We start from the raw sequence: 12980 nt of genomic DNA on the forward strand, positions 1-12980 counted from the left end.
TGAACGTTTTAGATATATATGTGTGTGTGTGTATTTATGTATCTGTCTATTTATCTCCCTCTCTTGAAAACTGAAATTATTCATTTAATAAGTAATAATAATATTCGTAACATTAAGAAATTGAATGATTTATACACATACGTAGTAAACGACTTAATCACGTTGGATTACATCCCTAAAATAAATAAGTTTCTACTTCTATTACGTTAAATTACTAGTTCCTGTCCGATAACTAAAATCAAGCAACATGGGTACGGTTGGTAACATGGATGAGTGACCCGTTAGGGAAAACAAAAACCGTATGCTGTTAATAGGTGTAAGAAGGTGTTCTTAGCAAAGTCACTCGAACCCGTAAAAGGGAGAGTAAAAAAAGATGATTATACGTATACGTATACCGAATTGAATTTTAAGATATGAAAAAAAATCTTGGGAATTTACTTTATAATTAAATTTATAAATAATCTATTTAATCTGATACATAATAATTTATATGTTTGATTAATTATAATAGTATTCTCATTGTAAAGAAAAATATTGTTTTAAAGTATCACTAGAGTCGTGATCTTGTTTTAATACTGAATTATGAGAAAAAAAAGGATTCTATTCTTACATAATTAATTGTACGAGTATATTTATGAATTAATCATCACGTAGATTCGTAAGATTTATTTCAAGATTAGATCTGATTATTTGATTACAATCGTACGATGATATAATCTTACAATCTTGCTTATAATAGTTTTCTTTTCCTATCTTTCTCAGAGAAATGTTCTTCTATCTAAAAATCGGCCTATTTTGGAACGACAACTGTAGGACAAACTGTGTTACATTTTTAGACCTTATGTACAACAGTAAAACCCTTAGCATCGTTTCAGAATTTCACACATTTCATTGGTAGAAATTCATAATAAAAAGAAAAATATACAAAATTAAGTAAAATATATTGTATTTTATTTTATAAGAGTTTTAATTAATAATAAACATGATAAATGTTAAGAAAATATGAAAAGGAGCTATATACTTGGAAGATTTAAGATTCGATAGACCGTTTTAACGATGGTGAACAAGTATTCGTGAAAGAGAGAAAGAGAGAGAGAGAGAGAAAGAGAGAGATTGCGAGGAGGTTCGAGTAACGGGGGAAAATTGTGTTTGCACAACCTCGCCTAGTGTTTCGTACTAGCTTCCTATGCAACGCGAGCATGCTTTGCCTCTGAGGAGAATGTATGTACTTATATATGTGTATGTGCATATGTATTTATATGTACGTACGTGTATGTATTTGTATATGTTTATATATGGTTTGTACTTATATGTGTTACGTACGTGTATGTATTATTTGTATCTGTTTAGATGTGTTTATATATATATACATATACATATATATAAATAGATAGTATGTTTATTTGTATATGTATGTATATATATACACATACATAGATGCATTGAGTAGCAAATGCAGCTTCGCGGCTGACTACGAAGGTGCCGTGAGACGATGATGACGTTAGCTTCAGAGAACTCATCGTATTTTCTCTAGTTCGCCTCTTATTACCGTTACGTGATGATAATCGATTTTGCAAACTACAAAAGAATATGATCTTTTTATTATTTCTCTCTTTTTCTTTATTTTCATTTTTTTACTTTTTTTTTTTTTTTTCAACCTCGACATTCTAAATATTCAATTTTAATCGAAATATTATTATGCGCCATATATTTTTGAATACGATTTTATATTAAAGATTCTCAATTTATAGATCACGTTTAGTTATGTAAATTATTATTACCGAATGAAGAATATATTTGTTAGTTGTTGTTGTTGTTGCAAGAAGAAAGATTTATAATGACATATCGAAATTATATATTCACCTGGGGGGGAGGCGGGGTCCTTACTAATTCGACTGATGTGTTAACGATTTCGAGAAGCGTTAATTATGTATATGGTATCGTAGGTGATCGATAAGGAAGATAATTCAAGCGTCCGTCCATTCGACTAAAGCTTTCCATCTGAAAATTCAAATAAACGAATGAACATTTTGTAATTGATAATATTATTCACTTATCTCTGCAAAGGTTTATTATTTAATTAAATACAATCTTAAAAAAATGAAAGACAAACTTTTAAATATGCAATATAATTTTTATTAATATTTATACTTCAATTAACACATAATAGTTTTATTGTTTCTTTAATAAAATACAAGAATAATAAATAAAAGAAGAAACTTCCAAAAAATACATTTTTTGTTTTTACATAATTAATTTGTTAAATAATTTGATATGTCGAAGCGCATGAAATGTAATCTTAATTATGAGAGTAAAAAAATGTAATAATTAATAAGACGCATGTTTCTAAGGGTTATAAGTTTCTCCCTTTTATACAAGGACGCGTGTTTTTCGTGATTCGATGGAAAATATACACGGTCCTTGAACTTTTCTTCGCAATTAAGAAGTCGCTACGGGAAGTTAATTATGTCGGTTTACACGAAGCGTAAAGTTTCTTCTTCGAACGCGGCGCCTAGCCGTGTTAGCGCACCAACCAGAGGGATAAAAGAGAAGAGTCAAAGGGAGAAGGGAAAAGGGACTGGAGAAAGATTTAGCTAGAACTGAGGGAAAAAGTAGATGAAGAAGAAGAAGAAGAAAAAAAGAGGAGGAGGAGGAGGAGGGTAAAAAACGACACATAACTTGCGAGCTAAGCTAATCGACGATCCTTGCAAAACTTTTCTTTTTTATCTCTGGTTTTTTATCGTGCTACATTTCTAAATTCGATTGGTTTTTATATTATTTCGATTTTCTTTTTGCTTACTTTCCTAATCGTTAACTTGTTATGCTCTATGATTAAATATAATTTTAAATTATTTTATTATATGATTTTTGTGTGTGTGTAATGTTGATTAGAGAATCACAATATTGTATTTTTTATTAATTATTTTTATTACAATATAATATATATTCATTAATTTATCTATTTATTATTTTATATTTCATATTCAATTTTATATGAAAAAATACATTAGACGATAATATTCATTTATCCTTACATTTGGTATCACACAAAAATAATTGAATTAAATAAAATAATTCTTCATTTCCGTAGATATAATATGATTTTAAGAACTTACAATTAGAATCGTATGATTCAAATTTGATTTAATCAATCCTAAAGATTTAAAGGACTAAATTCGTTCATTTACGATATCGTTAAACGAACGAATATTTGTTTATCTATTAAGAAAAAAAAAAAAGAAAAAAAAAAGAAAAAGAAATCAAATGGAAAAAAAATACTGACTCTTTCCTCAATAATATTAAAGCCCTTCCTTCGTAATGCAAACACATATAGGCCACGCGCATACGTTATCGTCCTTTCGGTGATTTCCCTTGGAAAGGAAATACGGTCAACAGGTGCGCGTCGTCCTCTCTTGGAAGGACGCTTTGAATGTATTTTTATCGAATGGTAGCTCTGGTAGTATAGGGTCAGTCCTCGACACACCGAATCGATCGATTCGAGTGTACAAGGATCGTCCTCGTTAAGCGGGAATTTTGAATTTAACCGATGGACGGTAAATCGATATTCCTGTAAAAGGAGCATCAAATCGAACGATTCCTAACGATTAGTGTTTTAACTCTCTTTATACATCTGTCTATCTACCTGTCTATCTATATGTTTAGGAGCTTGGGGGTGAATTTGGGAGGAGGAAGAGGAAAAGGAGGAGGAGATTGGGGCGGGGTGGGAAAGAGAGGGGGTGGGGTGAGGGGGTGTGAATTGGCTAAATTCTCACGTGAAAGTCAAAAACGAACGGCACTTACGTTAATTAGGAAACGTTCTGACACGAGCCTTCGCTTCGGCTTAACGAGTACGACGCGTAATGCCGTCGTACAGTCGACGTTTTCCGGATTTCGAACTTTCACCCCCTTTCTGACTCTCCTCCTCTTCCTCCTCCTCCTCCCTCTTGGACCCCCATTTATCGCAGTAGAGAACAAATTCCAGCATAGTTAGATATCCACCACATTCGTAGAGTTCGTAGAATGCGTTAGTATTCTATTTTTTTTCTTTTACGAGACTGCCAGTGTCGTTTTTAGCGTCATTCTGAAACAGAGATGCCTTCATTGTGCCACGATAGGAAATTATTCATTTAACGTCCGACTCGTCCCAAATTTGCGATATCTAAAATACGCGGGACGACAATTTTTGACTACGACGAATCATAAACCTCGATGACGAATGAATAAATCAAAAAAGAAATATACATATTTCATGTTCGTTTATCTATTTCCTGGTCTATTTTTTTTTCTTCTTTTTTTTTTGGATTTCGCGTCAAAGGTTTGTTTGGCGTTATTTCTTTTTTGTTTCTTTGCTTTGAAATGTCGTTTGAGATACGTAGTAGCGTAGTCGGGGATCGTATTCGTGCATAGCCGTCGTAATTTATCTGACTTTTTAATTCTGCTTTTTATACACATTTCTTCGCGACTATTGATTTACATTTGTACCTTTTCTTTTTCTTCTTTTTTTTTTGTTTATATGTAAATATATTTAAATGAAAAAAAAAAAAAAAAATAGAAAATTATTCGTAATTTCGAGTTCCGTTTTATCGCGAAAATTCGGTCGTGGCAATAAATCGAAATAATTAACCACGTCTAAAGTGTAATACGTTGCCGAATCGCAAAAAGGTAACGTTACTAACATATACTCGCTCCGTTACAAATGTTTTATTTAAGTTATACAGGTAGCTAATTGTATTACGAAAGTATTTCGGAAATTTCTCTTGGCGTTTTCGGTTTGGCTAGTTCTCTTTACGTCCTCGTGTTAGTGACGTTAATTAGGAGTTCCGGCGGTATTCTCTCTTTCTCTCTCTCTCTCTCTCTCTTTCACCCTAACATCGTTGAAAATGAAATAATGCAGAGAACGACGTAGCTATCCGTATATTTTGTAACTTTCTACCTCGAGATCGATATTGGGGATCGTAGAGAAATTGCTGAACGCCATCGTCGAATATTAAATTATTATATATTCAGAGTGAGAGAGAACGAACGGTGACGGGGGTGTGTTGAGGAGAAGGAGGAAATAGAGAGCGAAATATTTTTTAATTTCTTTTTCCTTTTTTTTTTCTTTTTTCCTTTTTTTTTTTTCTACCGATCATCTTCGCTCGCTCGTAGATAATAATTTTGTTGGAAACGACAATTGATCTTTTCGCGATTTATATTTTGGACGATGTAAAAGAAGATAAATATAAAAGTATGCGAATAAATGAAAAGTAAATAAACAAAAAAATAAAGAATTTTTTGATTCCAGGAAACAACGCAATGCAACGCAATGAAAGAGAACGTACATAGGTGTGTTGCTTTTTGGCTTAATACGCGACACGGTGGACTATTATTCAGTTTTAGCGGTCATTCGACATTAGCGCTTGGTAAACAAAATGGCCGGCCCCTCTTTTCGAAGCATTTCCCCGCGCACGTCCCCTCTCACCCGCGATCGATGAAAATGGTTGCCTAGCTGCGAGCAGAATTTTGTCGCGCGATATTCCGTCCGCTATTCTCTTTTCTCTTCTCTCTCTCTCTCTCTCTCTTTACCCCCTACTTACTCTCTTTCTCCACTTTCTTCACCCCTTTTATATAATAATAGAGACTATAATTACGTCCTATCGATCATTACGTCTTTAAGTCTTCCGAAACCTTCTCGTCGACCCGTAAAATTAGATTCTCTTGGGTATCTTAGAAGGAAAAAAACATGCCACGTTAGTTTTATCCACGCAGTATTTCGATAATACTATATTAAACGCGAAACTAAGAAAAATATACAGAAAAAAAAGGTAATTAATTGAATAAAAATCATGATTAATTATCAATTGCGCGCTATAGAATACATTTATTGTAACATTACATTTTCTACAATATTAATATTTCAATTGATTACATATATAGAACCCCATATTATTAGATTTAATAATTCCAAATAGTATCCTATTGAAAATAAAATATATAAAAAAATGAATATGTTTCCTGTGGACAATAAAAATCGATCAAAAATGTATGATCGATAAAGTGGAAAGAGACTTCGATCGGATCCTCGGTTGGGGAAACGTGTCCTTGTCGCTATTTCAACAATCCTACCATCGATCATTAACTTTGAAACGAGCCATTCACAACGAAGCAGCACGCTGCTTCTTCTTCCTCCTACGTCGCAGTTTCTGTCGTCGTCGTCGTCGTCGCCGCTGCCGCTGCCGCCGGCCTAAACCGAATGGAAATATTAATACGCGTGCGTCTGCCTGAGCTAATTGTTTCTGCGGTCCGGCCGAAGTCGTAATAATGTAGCAATTTGAAGTCGCGGAGGGACGTTTGAAGTTTCGCACATCCGGAATACGCTAGGGTTCGACGGGTTGACGAGTTGGTGTGTGGCAGGGCGAAAAGCGGTAATGGGGAGGGGGTTGGAAGGGAGGAGGAGGGATAGGGTAGTTGGTAGGGACGAGCGAAGGGTATAGATGAGGACGTGAGGGGTTGGGTAGGGAGGAAAAGGGGGAGATATATATATATATATACATGGTACGTCCTCGTCGCGTTCGGTTTGGCGCATGCGCATAGGACGATTTGAGTGGTCGCCGCACGGCTGACCACTGCCCGTCAAGAACTACTTCTACCTTCTCTCTCCCTCTTCCTTCTCCTCCTCTTCCTCTTCCCATCTACCCATCTATACTCGTAGCCCTCCATCCCCCTTCCACCATGAGCCTCCCCCCATATCACGACCCACCACGTTTCGCACACGTTTTGCTCGCCCGCCGTCGTCCTGTTCTCTTTCTCTTTCTCTTTCTCTTTCCAACTGGAATACCCTTCCTTTTCTCTATCTTTTTCGATCGTTCGTTCGTTCCATCCCTTTCTATCTTTTTCGCACGAGTTGCTAGTTCGAAGGTTCGAGGAAAAAGTAATGTCTCGCTACTGCCAAGCCGCGAATTTATTTCCGAGGAAATATGTGTAACTCGCTGGTATCGCTCGCGTACTCTAATATTTCAGTTTTAATCCAGCCGTCCACCGCGCGCGCCACCTCCACCACCCGCGGCTTCACGCGCTTTTCGATCCGAGTATAATGCCCTCCTCCTATTCCTCCTTCTATTCCTCCTCCTCCTCCTCCTCCTCCTCATTCTCTTACTCTCTCTCTTCTTGTATGTTAGAAACGGACATGGACGGGAAAACGTTGGAAAAAAGTGTAAGAGGATCGTTCGAATGACTACACGAACGTAGTATCATCTCTTTCTTTCTTTTTTTTTTTTTTTTTTTTTATTTTTGTCTTTCTCTCTTTTTTACGTGGGATATGGTTGGCGGTGCAAGGGGTAGAATGATATTCCTTCTTCTTGCATTCGACGTTCCACGGAAGCGGGATTTATTGCTAATTCTAGAAAATACAGATATACCGTATCTTTGTAGGTGTCATATGTATATACATACACATATGTAGTATTTTACGTAGATCCTTTTCTTATGCGAAAAAAGGAAGCTCTATGTAAAGGTAGATCGATATAGAGAGAGAAAATAGACTAAATAAAATTGGCTAGAACGATTTTTACATCCACCTTATAGTAAATCCCAGTTTATTTGCAACCCTATGTGTGTCCTTTAAGATTTTCCTATTTACGAACGAAAGTGTATTAAGTTCTTTTATCAAAGATCAAAGTTCAATGCTTTATATATATTTTTAAGATCGCTATATCAAGAAAGAAAAAGATAGGTATAAAAATCGAGGATAAAATCGATGATGATCGTCAAAATGATTCACTGTATTCTTCTTCCTCTTATTCTAGATCTGGATCTTAAGTTAGATCTACTCGTTTGTTTACGAATGAAGAAGCATAATGAAGCCCCTTCCCTACCCGAGAACGTCTCGGAACGTTCATTCTCCTCGATGAGTTGCTTCTTCACAATGTGCGTTTTTCTCTCTGTCTCTTTTCATCTTACCAAAGAGAGGGTGAAATGAGTGGAAAGAAAGATAGATATATAGATAGATAGATGGATAGATAAATAGATAGATAGATAGATAGATAGATAGATAAATAGATAGATACGTATCTATATATCATTTATACATACACACATACATGTATAGTACAGTGGTATACAGCGAGAGAGAATTGGCGAGTAGGGTAGGAAAGCAGAGGGTGAAAGAGAGATAGAGATAGAACAAGAGATGAGAGAGAGAGAGAAAGAGAGAGAGAGAGAGAGAGAGAAAGCTCCACTTCATCGACCGTGAGTTCGAAGCGCGCGGGGGTTGAAACGAAGAGGCACGAGTAGGACGGGGGTGGAAGAGGAAAAGGGAACTGCTCGGTGGGAGAGGAGTAGCAAAAAGGGGAGGGAAGGTGGGTGAGACTCAGGCTATAGTGGTGGAGAGGGGTAGCTAGGGGTCGGTCGTGGGGTCGAAGCGCGCCGCAGGACGCCATTTTCCTTGGAAATCGATCTTTCGAGGCAACGTTGTTCCTCCTCTTCCATTTCTACCTAGAGCTTCGAGATCCCTTCCTTTTTCTTTCTTTCTTTCTTTCTTTCTTTCGTTTCTTTCGTTTCTTTCCTTTCCTTTCCTTTCCTTCGTTCCTTTATTTTCTTTTTATTCCTTCCAACAAAATTGATTTCCTCATTGTTTTTTTTCCCCCCTTATTTTTTTTTTCTTCTTTTTTTTGTTTATTGTTCCTGCCGTTGTTCGAAAATTCAATGAATTTTGTTTACATAGCCTGTTCGATATTACGGATTAATTAATTAATCGATTCGACCTTTCGCTATCCGAAGAAGATGATGATCGTTTCAATCCGGTTCGTGCTGAGAAGAGAGAGGAGGGGTTGTTAAAAGCAAGGGGTGGTGATTGCAGGGGATGGTTGCTCGAATTGTAGCTGCTCGGTGGTTGTACTAGGTTGGTAACTCGCCGGCAACGTGCACCGTGTTCGCCCGCCAGTTTCTATCTGACAGGGTATTTTTGTGGAAGCTACGCTAGCTAGCCCGCTTTTGAACCCTTCCACCCCCCTACACATCACTTTCCTTCCTTCCATCCTTCCTCCTTCCTTCCTTTCTTCCGTCCATCCTTCCTTCCTTCCTTCCTTCGTTCTCTCTCGCCATTCTCTTCGTTTTCTCTCCTACCCTCTCTCTCTCTCTCTCTCTCTCTCTCTTTTCTCTCCACCGTTCTATCCATTTCTCCACCCCACAATCCCGCTTGTTATCCCACTGCTTTTCGCGTGACGTCAGCGCGCTGCGTCGACCAATCACGACGAGGGTTGAATTATGGAGACAGAGACAGAACCGACGACGACGACGAAGACGACGACGACTACGACGACGAAGACGACGACTACGACTACGACGATGAGAGAGAGAGAGAGAGAGAGAGAGAGAGAGAAAGAGAGAGAGAGATGCAGGCCAGATTATGCTAGCCTGGACTCGGTACGACGGCCGAGCCCCTCGATGATGACGAGGATGTAGAAGACTCTGTTCCATGACATTTTCCCCGATGCAGAAGAATCGTAAATTACGTTCTTCGTTTTACCCAAAGCCTCTACCTTCATTTCTGAGTTTCTAGCAACTACTTACTATTACTACTACTGCTACTGTTACTATTATTATTAAATAGAATTGTCCTTACTATTTTTTTTTTTTTTATTTTTTTTTTCCTTACCATAAATATATTTATAGAAATTGTATATAATTAACGATTTGATCGACTATATTCATTCAAATACGTATATATATATACACATATTTAGATATCATTTTGAAAGAAATAATTTTTTCAATTCTATAAAATTCAAGTTAAAGATATGTGTAATTCAAAAATATATTATATTGTATAATTATATACTTTCTTTTTTTTTCTTATATTCGTCATTGATGTCGAGAATCGAGAAAGAAAAGAAAAGTTGCTAGATCACGAAAAGAAGTATCATCATGGCCGTCACCTTTCACTGTCTCTTCTCTCTGCCTCTTTGCTTTCACCACGCGTGGATGGATGTAACAACCACCATATAATATCTGTACAGGTTACCAATAATACATGCTTGTATACGTATGAACGTATATATTCGTGTTCGATGGAGGGAAATAGAAGGGCAAGATAAAAAAAAAAGAAAAAGAGAAAGAGAAAGATACACATACACGGTTGTTGGATAGTTAGAAGAGACGCGTGCCGTTGTGTTGTGTTTTGTTGTGTTGTGTTACTTCGAAAGTCGCGTTGCTCCGCGAAAGGCACCGTAAGAGGAGAACCAAGCGCGATCATCTTTTTTTTTTTTCCTTCCCTTTCTCTTTCTCTCTCCCTTTCTCTTATTCTTTCTATATTTATTTATTTCTTTCTATCTTTTTCATCGGGAACGGCGTGCTCTCTCTCTCTTACCAGTACACGGTATATTCATACAACTCCCTATCCTTCCGGCGTGGGAGTGCGAGCCGTTTCTTCTTGCTTCTCTCGCGTGGCATGTCTCCTCTTCGACAAGCTCACCACCACCGAACCCCTCCCCCTCATTCTACTCCTCCTCCTCCTACCCTCCATCCATCCATCTACACCCTTCCTTTTCCCATTTCACTGCTACACAATGCACACCACACCGCACGCACACGTTTACACGCGTGCGAAACGGTACACAGTGTAGTGGATGAACGTTTCTCTTCGAAACTGTTGTACTCTGATGTTGACGTCACGCTTTCTCAAAGACCCGCGAAATTCGTATCGCATTACGCGGGATTCCTCTTACTACTTTTTGTCTCTTTTTTTGTTTTTCGTTTTATTTTATTTTATTTTATTTTTTGGATTAGTAATATTACGAACATACCTTTCGATGACATTCTAATCGCACGCTTTTTAACGCGTAAATTATGATTAAACGTATTTGAAATAAGCGTACGTTTTATTATCTGATTATCCTCATTTTTATAACGAAAATGTACGCGTATGTAACGAATTATTACACGTACGCGTTATCGTTTCTATTGATTCGGTTATATCAATGAGAGAATTTATGTTCATTTACAAGTAACAAGGTACATTTAATACACGGACGATAGGTATAATCGATATTGTAATAAAGAACTAACGAATAATTATATAAGGGGCCGTAGGCATTGATTAACGTTACATACTCGATATTATCATCTTTATTTAAATCATTTATAATAATATTTATTTATTTATCCCGGGATATATTAACAAGATTGCAATCGTTCAGTAATAATTAGAGAAAGAGAAGTTCTGTGCGTTAAACTCGCAAATGGTATTCTTCTTTTATTTGTTATATTTAATAACAGAGAAAAATATAGGAAAAAAGAGAGAAAGAGAGAGAGAGAGAGAGAGAGAGAGAGAGAGAGAGAGAGAGAGGGAAAGAGAGAGATCTTGTATCATTCATTATATAATATATTGTATTTTCTCTGATTATTAATATTCAAAAGAAAAAAAAAAGATAGAAACACGCACGCGCACGTGCACGGGAAAAGTTTTAAACAAGAAATAATTGCAATATATCGAATATAAAATCTAATTAGAAATATTTGTTAATCATCCACAGACAATATTCTGTCGTAGAGACGGAGAATAGAACGTTGTTATATTATTTTTTTTTTTACAAAAATAACGCTTACAAAAAGGATAATTTGATTGATGAATAAATCATTATACAGCCTATATCAATGGAAGAGAAAGAGACAGGGAGAGAGAGAGAGAGAGAGAAATAGAGCTAAGCCAAGGAAAGAAGAGTCTACGTAGTTACTTCGCTTTTCCGTTCTGCTGTTTTCCAGTTTTTGGCTAGTAGTCGTCCTCCGGAGACGAGCAAAAAGAGGAGAATCAGGAGAAAGAGCGAGAGAGAGAGAGAGAGAGAGAAAGAGAAAGAAAGAGAGAGAGGGTGGGAAAAGGGGTCCGGGGGATCGAAGGGTAGGAAACGAGGGATAGTGCGCTTGCAAGCGTAACCCGGTCAGAGCGAGTGGGGTGGTGACGGTGGGGTGAAAGGGGGCGGAAGGGGTGTGGGGTGGAAGAGGGTGTTTCGAGGAGAACGGATAGTCACCGAATCCTTCGGGGGTGTGTATCCGTGTGAACGCTTTAGCAACGTTGCTGCACGGTGACTAGGATAATGGTAGTAGTGTTGATAGTAGTCCTAGTGATGGTATTAGTAATAGTAATGGTGTTAGTGTTGGCGATGGCGATGGTAGTGAACGTACATTATCGCGAAGCTTTTTCCGTGTCGGTGTGCTTGTGCGCGCGGCACCTAAAGAGAGTTAGACTGTATTGGTAGCTTCGATAATTCCCCCAGACCCCCGTTCTTCCATTCGCCAGACTCGCGCGAGCGCCATACCGAACCTTTCACGTTCACGTGTATATTTCTACAAAAAGCTAGGAGCGTGGTGGATGTGAGAGCGCAGTGTGCCGAGTCGCTCAGTCCGCTTTAGGTGGGATGAGTTTGAAGCAACCTCCACGTGAACTCGCTCTACACACCCACCTAATGTATATATGTACTTTATATACATATATTATATATATACGCGTAAGTACATAGAGAGAATGCTTGAGACAGGGTGCGCACGCGCAGACGGTAAACTCTCGCTTGTGTTCGAGTACGAACGTGTGCCACTCTCGTCTATCGAATAGGGGTGGTTCCAACTAACACATACATATATACTATACATATATATACGAGTATATACATTTACCAACACATCATGGAAAGGTACTAACAGAGAATATATATCTATATGTACCAACTAATATACGCGCGTGAGTCTGTATATGTGTGTGTGTAAGAGAGAGAGAGAGAGAGAGAGAGAGAGAGAAAGAATCATGGACTAGCATAGGAGACGATAGTACGATGAGGCAACAGAGAGAGAGGAAATGAAGGGGTAAGGAGGGGGACAGGAACGAGGGGAAACTAACGGAACCATAGGGAAGGGGGTGCTCGTAACTCGAGCGAAAGCCGAAATGGTGGGGATTCTCTCTTTCTCTCTTCCTCTCTCTTCCTCTCTCTTCCTCATTTTCTCTCTACCTCTTT

At 37.6% G+C, this 12980-nt stretch overlaps 1 long non-coding RNA gene across 1 annotated transcript; it reads right to left on the minus strand.

The window, feature by feature from the left end:
- Window positions 1–1387: 1387 nt before the first annotated feature.
- On the minus strand, window positions 1388–4345 carry LOC106783687. Its single transcript, XR_001381340.1, has 3 exons — window positions 3802–4345; window positions 1864–2001; window positions 1388–1578 (listed from the first exon to the last, which is right to left on the minus strand). It is a non-coding gene; the product is annotated as an uncharacterized LOC106783687 (long non-coding RNA).
- Between the last annotated feature and the right edge of the window lie 8635 nt (window positions 4346–12980).

This window comes from Polistes canadensis, unplaced genomic scaffold (assembly GCF_001313835.1).
Source record: "Polistes canadensis isolate GaletaPanama2010 unplaced genomic scaffold, ASM131383v1 scaffold_24, whole genome shotgun sequence".
NCBI classification, from domain to species: domain Eukaryota; kingdom Metazoa; phylum Arthropoda; class Insecta; order Hymenoptera; family Vespidae; genus Polistes; species Polistes canadensis.